The following is an 8,252-nucleotide window of genomic DNA, read 5'->3' as shown; positions in this document are numbered from 1 at the left end:
TCAATGTAATCGCTAATACAGCAATCAGAAAATGAAATGTGAGCCGTTAAGCTTAGCAAACGCCTCTCCCTACACAGCAACACATGTGGCAGAGTTGTTAGTAGCTTTTGCTCACGTTTACCTAAAGCAAAACTTTTTTTGTTAAAATCTGAGTGGTATATATATTATGTGGAAGCTGTGGCAAATTTACAATTTTGCAGCAAGCGATGTGGCAGCAGAATCGCATAAATCTGATGGCCCTGGCATAAAGTACCAAACACTAATTTCTCCTTTTTAGGTGGAAGCCTATCAGACAGCACCACTGACTGATTTGCTAAAGACATTTTGGAGACATTTAGAAAGCTTTCCTGGGCATGCTTTCTGCCTATTGCTTACCATTGGCTGTGTGGTTTGTAACTCACATTTGTTTGCTTTCAGTTTGCTGGCTCTCTTTATTTTAGTCTGTCAAGCCTGAGTCCTTCCCTTCCCTTGCCCAAACCCTATTTACTGTATTCTACCACCAGTACTGGTTTTCTATAAACACGCCTATAAATCTATCTTGGTCTTATGTTGTCATATTTGCTGTGCATTCAAAGACAGAGGTCTAGTGTCAGGCTGTCTTTCAGGGACCTGGATGTTTACTTTTCTTTCTCTGCTTCAAAGTGAGAGGATTTATGTGACAATCATGTTGGCTATTGGGAGAGTGCTTGAGGAAGGATGCACAGTTATTTTTTCTAGCACACAACAAAATGTAAATGTCTGTAAATTAACTGTGAAAATATTTTAGATTACAAATGAATCACATCTTAAGGTAATACTGTAGTGCGGTGAGAAAAAATATTTTAATGCGATCAAAACAAATCAATAAATTAGGTGAGGCTATTTCAACACATTATCGTTACTGCGCTGCATACTTTTATCAGTAAAACTGGATGTCTGTGCAAATGTAATGGTCAGTTCAATGGAAGATGTGTTGTCTGTAATGGAAGTATGCTACCACACCATGCATATTCCAGTCTGCACCACTCCACGCTACTGTGCACCACACTACTCCACTCCACCTTACTCTGCGTTACTGCACTCTACTCTGTACCACTCCACTCTACGTCACTTCACTCTACGCCTCTCTACTCTACACTACTCTACTCTATGCCAATGCACTGTACCCCGTACTACTCTGCTATGCACCACTGCACTCTTCACCACTCCACTCTTCACCACTCCACTCTGTCACTCCACTCTATTCTGCGCCACTCCACTCTACCCTGAACTACTCCATTCTATGCCACTTCACTCTACTCTGAAACAATCTACTTTATGCCACTGTAAGCTACTCTGCATTTCTCTACTCTGTCACTACGATCTACACCATTCTACTCTACGTCATTGCACTCTATGCCAATGCACTCTATACCACTTTACTCAAAACCAATGCACTCTACGCCACTGCACTCTAAGCCAGTCTGCTCTGCACCACTGTACTTTACGCCACTACACTCTAAGACACTCTAGGACACTACGCTCTATGATACTTTACTGTATGACACTGGACTCCATTAAACTCGACTCCACTCCAAACTATGCCATTCTACAACACTACTCCACTCTATGACGCTCTGCATAACTCCCCTATGCCACTCCACCACACACTATGCTAATCCACTCTACTCTATGCTATTCCACTCTGACACTCTGTGTCATTTCACTCTACGTCACTCAACTCTACAACACTCTACTCCACAACACTCTACTCCATTCTGTGCCATTTCACTCTCTTATACTACTCCACTCAATCCCACTCTGCTATAACACAATCTACTCCACTCTTTGCCACTCTACTCTACAACACTCCACTCCACTCTATGCCACTTAACTCTAACACTACTCCACTCTCCAGCCTTCTACTCTCTGCCCTCCATGACACTCCACAACAACCTACACCACTCCACTTCATGGCACTCAACTCTACTCTGTGCCACTGCACTCTACAACACTCTATTGTGCAAGTCAGCATCCTCCGCCATTGAACTCAATGCCACCCTACTCTGCACCACTGCACTCTATGCCACTCTACACCATTGTGCTCCACATCGCGACACTCTACACAACTCAATTCTACTCTGTACTACTGTACTCTTTGCCACTGCTCTCTGCACTACTCTATGCCACTGCACTCTACTCTGCAACATTCAACTCTGCACCACTCTACTCCACTGCCCCACTTTACGCCAAAGCACTATGTCACTCCACGCTACTCTAATCCATTCTGCACTCCACTCTACACCACTCCTCGATACTGTATGGCACTCAACTCTACTACACTCTATGCCCTTCCACTCTACTCCCTCCATGACCCTCCATACTACTCCACGACACTCAACTACTCTACACCACTCTACTCCATTCTACTTCACTTTATGACACTCCACTCCACGTCATTCTCTCTTAACCCACTAACCTTTAGCCATGCTGAACAGTAGCCACGCTGGTGTATAACATGCTAAATCATATTGGCAAAGTCAATAGCTCTTGCATAGGCGAGACCTATTGGCTTTGCCAATTCCTGCTATAAATGATGTTTGTTATGCATATTTGAGTTAGTAATGTCAAGTTAAAAAAACGCAAAATGTATAATCTCATGTTTTTTTCCTGTAGAGGGGCACGAGCACAGACACCGCCAGCTGTACAGCTTCGAGTCAATAATTCAGACGTTCAGGTGAGTTTTCTTGGCTGTTTTCTTAGTTTGACCGGAGGAGTGCGAGGCAGAGCACGTGCTCTAAACAGTTCATTCCAGTCGCATCTCATGAACAGCACAGTCCCCTCTTAACCTAAGGGAACGGTGAAATAAAAATAACAACGTTGAACCTGAAAAATACATTGTAAAGAAACAGAATGTTCAATACCGGTGTATTTCTGTGCAAAACTGTTGTTTTTCTTTCCATGATATTGAATGAAAAACTAAAATATAGGGTAAAGGTCCGACACGTTTTCGATCAGAACTGTTTATCCATACGTCTAAATACCATCAGAAAAATCGGCCCTGAATAGAAACTGTACTCTGTCATAAAATAAAGAAACTCTTTCATGGTAATGGGGTTAACAAAGGTACAAAGTTGGAAAAACTCAACGTGTATGAAAAGTATGAATGTGGTGGCAGAATGTAGTATTACAAATATTCGACTACCGTCTAAACCTAGGTCAAATGATTAATTGCAATTGCTGTAATAGTACAAATGGACAAAAATGTAGGTAAATCATATTGATGACTGACCCTAATGAGGCCCACTTCCTGTTAGGTAAATATATATGTACATTCTATTCTGTACATAACTGTGCTGTCTAAGATTATGCCTCTATTAATTATATTTACTGGGCGTAGCTCATCTGTCTAGATCCTGATGTTGAGAACTCAGTGTACAGTGTAATTATGTTATGTTATGTCATGTATATATCAGTAGAGCATGCATATCACTCGGGTGGGTGTCCTGATGTTTATGAGCCGAGGGCGGAGCCTTAGCTAGGCCATCAGAAAGAGACCGGTTCCTTTGCCTAGCAAGAGGGGGGCCGATTGTCCTGGGCGACGTGAGTTTTGGGGACAGCTGCCTCCCTCCCTTGTACATGCGGCCGTCGCTGGAATCGCCAGCACTCCCCCTTACATGTGGGCCAATGTGGGGTGGCAAACACATGGGGCCACCTTGGGCATCCAAAGGTCTAGCTAGGCCTCTGGCCAGGTTTTCAGTTTGTTCAGGAATTCTAGGTCTGAGCTGTTGACTCTAATGTGAAAGGGGAGGTTGTTGCAAGCCTAAGGAGCCAGGTACAAGAAGGTGTGGCAGCCAGCTCTGACTCTTCGCTTATGCGAGGGGTACATGGCGGAGGGAAGGAGTCTGGTAGGAGTGTGGAAGCTGATAGGTTGTTCAGGTAAATGGGTTCTAAATTGTGCACTGCTTTGTATGTGGTTGTGAGTAGTTGGAAAAGGTTGCACTTGTGGATGTGGAGCCATTGGAGGTCTTTGATTTAAGTGGATATGTGGGTGCGTGCTGGGAAGTTGGAGTGTAAGTCTGGCAGCTGCGTTCTGGATGATCTGGAGCCTCTTAGTGAGCTGGGTGGTGATTTCCAGCTGAATACCCTACTGAGGATGTTGAGGGTGTGAAAGTGAGAGTAGACAATCAGGTTAACCTGGTTGTACATAGATATATGATTGTCAATCAGGATCCTTAGGCTTTTGGCTTGGTTGGACAGGTGGGTGTTAGTCTCAGTTCAGATGGCCATCAGGCAGGGGGTCATAGTGTGGTGTCTCTTTCAAAGAGTACCACTACTGTCTTGTCTGAGCTGAGCTTCAGGCAGTTTGATTTCATCCAGAGGGTCATTAACTTTTATTGGGCACTGGGGGTTCCAAGGAGAGGGAGAGGATGAGCTGTGTGTCATTGGCGTAAGAGATGTTGTTGAGACCATGTTGTGGTGCCTAGGACCATGGAAAAGTATGTCATAATGATGCTGTAGAGCCACGTTAGGATGGGATGTTCAGCATGAGAATGTTTGGATTTGAATACGAGCGAAGGTTGGAGCAGCTGGAGACTGATGGCTGGGATGTTTTCCCATAGACTCTTTAATCCAATAAATTGTTGAGAACTCACAGAACAGGAGCCTCCTCTTTATTTGAATAAAACAAGAATATTACACATGTTCTGACAATGTTGGTGAGCGGAGTCATGTAGATGTTGTATAGCCTTGGGATGAGCCCTGGTTTCAGAGAAGATCAGATTGGAAAGTTTGGAAGTTTAAGGTGCTATGCTGACCTTCTGCATGCGGCCTGTGAGGAAAGAGCTGTTCCATGAATTCCCAGCTTGTGGAGGCATTAGATAAGGGTCGGTTGGGAGACAGTGTCAAACACTGCGAAAAGGAGGATGAGGACTGCAGTGCCGCCTTGGTCTCTGATGAGGTGAATGTCATCAGTGAATGAAATGAGGGCAATCTCAGTGCTGTAGTTAGGTCTGAATCCTGACGGGATGGGGCCAGAAGATTTTTTATTAGTGAGGTGTTTTGCCAGTCTTTTGTTGACAAAAGACTTTAGCTCAGTAGGGTAGCGGCGAGAGGGATCTGTAGTTTGCTGGTGTAGTGGGTCTGCTGTAGATTTTTCAGTAACGGCAGGCGAGTGGCATGTTTTCAGTTCTCCAGGAAGGTAGCAGTGATGAGTGAGTCATTGAGGATTGGGTGAGGGCTGTGCAGATTGGTTCAAGTCCTTTGTAGAAGGTGAAGTGCAAACAGCGTTATGAAGGGGCTTCCCAGTAGATAGAGCACAAGATGGCAGTAGTTTTGACAGGGGGGTGATGTTGCATTATGTTAGGGAGGTTTGTGATGTGTTTTCCTCAATATGTTGGAGCACTGCCAGGGTGGAACGGTCCAGCTGGGGTGCAAAGGTGTCATAGATTGTGCTTATCTTATTGTGGAAGTAACAAGCAAATTGGGGGCAGAACGTCTGAGAGTGGGTGGCGATTGTTTAGCTGGCAGAGGGGCAGGTGAATACCTCCCCTATGAAGAAGATATCCTTAGTGTTATTGGTACTGTTGTTGATACATTCGGTCAAGACTGCATGCTTGGTGGCTCTGAGTAGCTGGTGCTAGTGTTGGAGGGATGTTTTGTAGGTCTGTCTGACACTGTCATTGTGGTGAGTCTGCAATGACGCTCTTGCTGCTTGCAATGGTGCTTAGTGAGTCGTAGGTCATCGGTGTACCAGTTTTTTTGGGTCCTTCATGTGGTTGTGGTTTTGAGTGGGGCGAGGGCGTCTGCGCTTGACGTGATCCAGTTGTTGAAGTTGTCAATTAATCAGATAAGGTGTTATAGGTGCATTGGGCTGTGGCTAAGTAGTTCTGTGGTCCATGTTTCCTCAGAGATAGTGTTTTCAGTTGCAACAGGTGGTTTTGCAGTGCAGTTCTTCGTTGGTGGTTAAGGTGTAGGTTGAAACAGACCAGAGAGTGGTCTGTCCAGGTGAGGGGTGGTGGACTGTTTACCATAAAAGAGAACAACAAGAGCTTAAACATAAGCAACATCAGCTCATGAACCAGAGCAGTAATTCTGTGCTCTTCTGTTGGTAATTTCACCATCTATTATGCAGTTTCTAGTCTGTTTGCGGTATTCGCTGGAACAAATTAAACTTTGCTAGAAAATTACAAGGTGCTGAATACAGCACTTTACTATGAATGACCCATCGTTTACACTATTATTCATCCTATAATCTTTATTGCTAGCTTCATGCTTTGTTGTTCTCTCTACCCCTGTCCTCAATGTCACATTAAGGTCAAAGGTCATTGGAAATTGAACGGTTTACTTCCTTTTTACACCTCTGTAGATAAGATTGCTTGTATCCAAGAGGAAGGGAGTTCAGATGTAATGTAGGCAGTTTCCACCTCCTCTCATAAGTAGCCTCATTTGACACTCCTGTACCTGACCTTATCATACATATCATGCTGTGGCTCATGGGACAAGGTGGGTACAACAAAGCACTGTACGCAAACCCCAGAATATTGAGCCTTGCCGGACCGATTGCCTGCACAATCGAAATCTGGCATGTGGTCAACAAAAAATTGGGCTGGCACAATAAAATTACACATGCAACTCCTCTCTGGGAGCCCGAACAGCTGGGCCATCGATAAATGGGATCTGATTGGTATATAAACTATAGGAGACATGTGGAATACCAAGGGTTGGCCACATTTGCAAATCTGCAGAAGGACTATGACCTCGCACAAGCCGAAACATTTAGATATCTGCAGATCAGCCATGAAACAGCAATAACAGGGGTGGCCTACTTCTTGAAGCTTCCCCGCTAGAAGAGAGGCTAATACTTGACCCCATGACCAAGCAGGCCATATCCCTTACATACAAAAAATTGATTAATAACTGACCTGACCTGATAACGCGCTTGCAACAGCACTAAGAGGCGGACCTGGGTGAGCTAGAGGAAGATGATTGGCGAGACGCTCTGGCCTCCCCCAGGGAAATAGCCAATCCCATGAGACTGCGGCTTGTCCAACTCAAAATTCTGCACCGCGCCTATCTTGCCGCAGAGGTTCTGGTCAAGATGGGTTGGAGAGCCAATACTTAACGCTTCAGGCAGTGCCACCGGGAGGGAACTTTCTTTCACATAGAGTGGGAAGGTCCAGTTGCCCAAACATACTGGAAAGCATTCAAAGAACAAATGGAGAGAGCAGGGGGGAAACCAACTAATTGCCCCTCTGAAACTATGCTTACTAAACATATGGGAGGCCATGGATCTAACTCAAACCGAGAAATCATGGGTGTCACTGGAATGTGCCCTCGCAAAGTGAAACATTGCAAAAAAATGGGGTGTGGGGGAATCACCAACTATCAGAGAATGAATTGTAGATATGGATAGAGCCATGATTGCAGAGAAGGATGTTTTCAAACACAGAGAATGCCCCCAAACAATGGGATCGTAAGTGGGCTGCCTAGAATATGCACAGGGGTGAAATATGCTTGCCCCCTGCTGTGGAGTTACGACACTGTGAAACAAGATTGCAAGACCTATTAAGTATTGAATGGGAGATTCTGGGATGAAGAATTATTTCTGGAATAATACATTGAGAGTAATCTGTACATTTTCAGTACCTGAATGTATACAATTGATGATCTGAATTGCTGTGCTTTTCGTTGTCCTGTTTAATAAAAAGAGTTTAAAAAAACATATCTGGCATGCCAAAGTATCATCTTAACTAGGCACAGGTGAAATGTTTGTTACACCGTTGTAATCTAGTGTAATTTCCAGAATTTTGTGTTACGTCACTTATGCAAAATTCCTAAAACTATGACTACACCACATTGCGTGACTTCAAATCCATTTGGGCAAAAAATCATATAGCTGAAGCATGGAAAAAACATGAATGAAGAGTAGGGGAAAGGCACTTATTTTCAGCACTTGTGTTTTTTGCACTATTAGCTACCACAAAATGCATTACTGCATCCAAAATAAACATAAGGGTGCATTTCATGATAACATTTAGAGCTAAACGCAAGATTTTCATTTCATGTCATTTTTGCTTAATTCTTTCAGAATTTTAGGTAATTATGCAAAAGGAAATGGTTCAAATTTCACTCATCCCTAAACTTAGATGCTAATTCTGTTTCTATGACTTTGGTACAGAAACTCCTTTAGTCCAATATTTGTCTGCTTCTTACTTCACAGGGATTGTTCATGTGACTACCCTGGAGAAAAGTATTAAGGGCCTGATATAGATCTTGGCAGATGGGTAACTCCT

General features: G+C 43.9%; 1 protein-coding gene across 1 annotated transcript in view; it reads left to right on the top strand.

Moving 5' to 3' along the window:
- Positions 1 to 2,634: 2,634 nt before the first annotated feature.
- The window catches only part of LINGO1 (leucine rich repeat and Ig domain containing 1), a 981,448-nt gene continuing 975,830 nt past the window's right edge, over positions 2,635 to 8,252 (top strand). The window contains exon 1 of the mRNA XM_078685081.1: positions 2,635 to 2,695. The gene's annotated coding sequence lies outside the window, so the exon portion shown is untranslated. The remainder of the gene's footprint in view (positions 2,696 to 8,252) is intronic.

Source organism: Lissotriton helveticus, chromosome 3_2 (assembly GCF_964261635.1).
Source record: "Lissotriton helveticus chromosome 3_2, aLisHel1.1, whole genome shotgun sequence".
Lineage (NCBI taxonomy): Eukaryota > Metazoa > Chordata > Amphibia > Caudata > Salamandridae > Lissotriton > Lissotriton helveticus.
The sequence above is the reverse complement of the archived record's forward strand: the minus strand, read 5'-3'. Positions and strand labels throughout refer to the sequence as shown.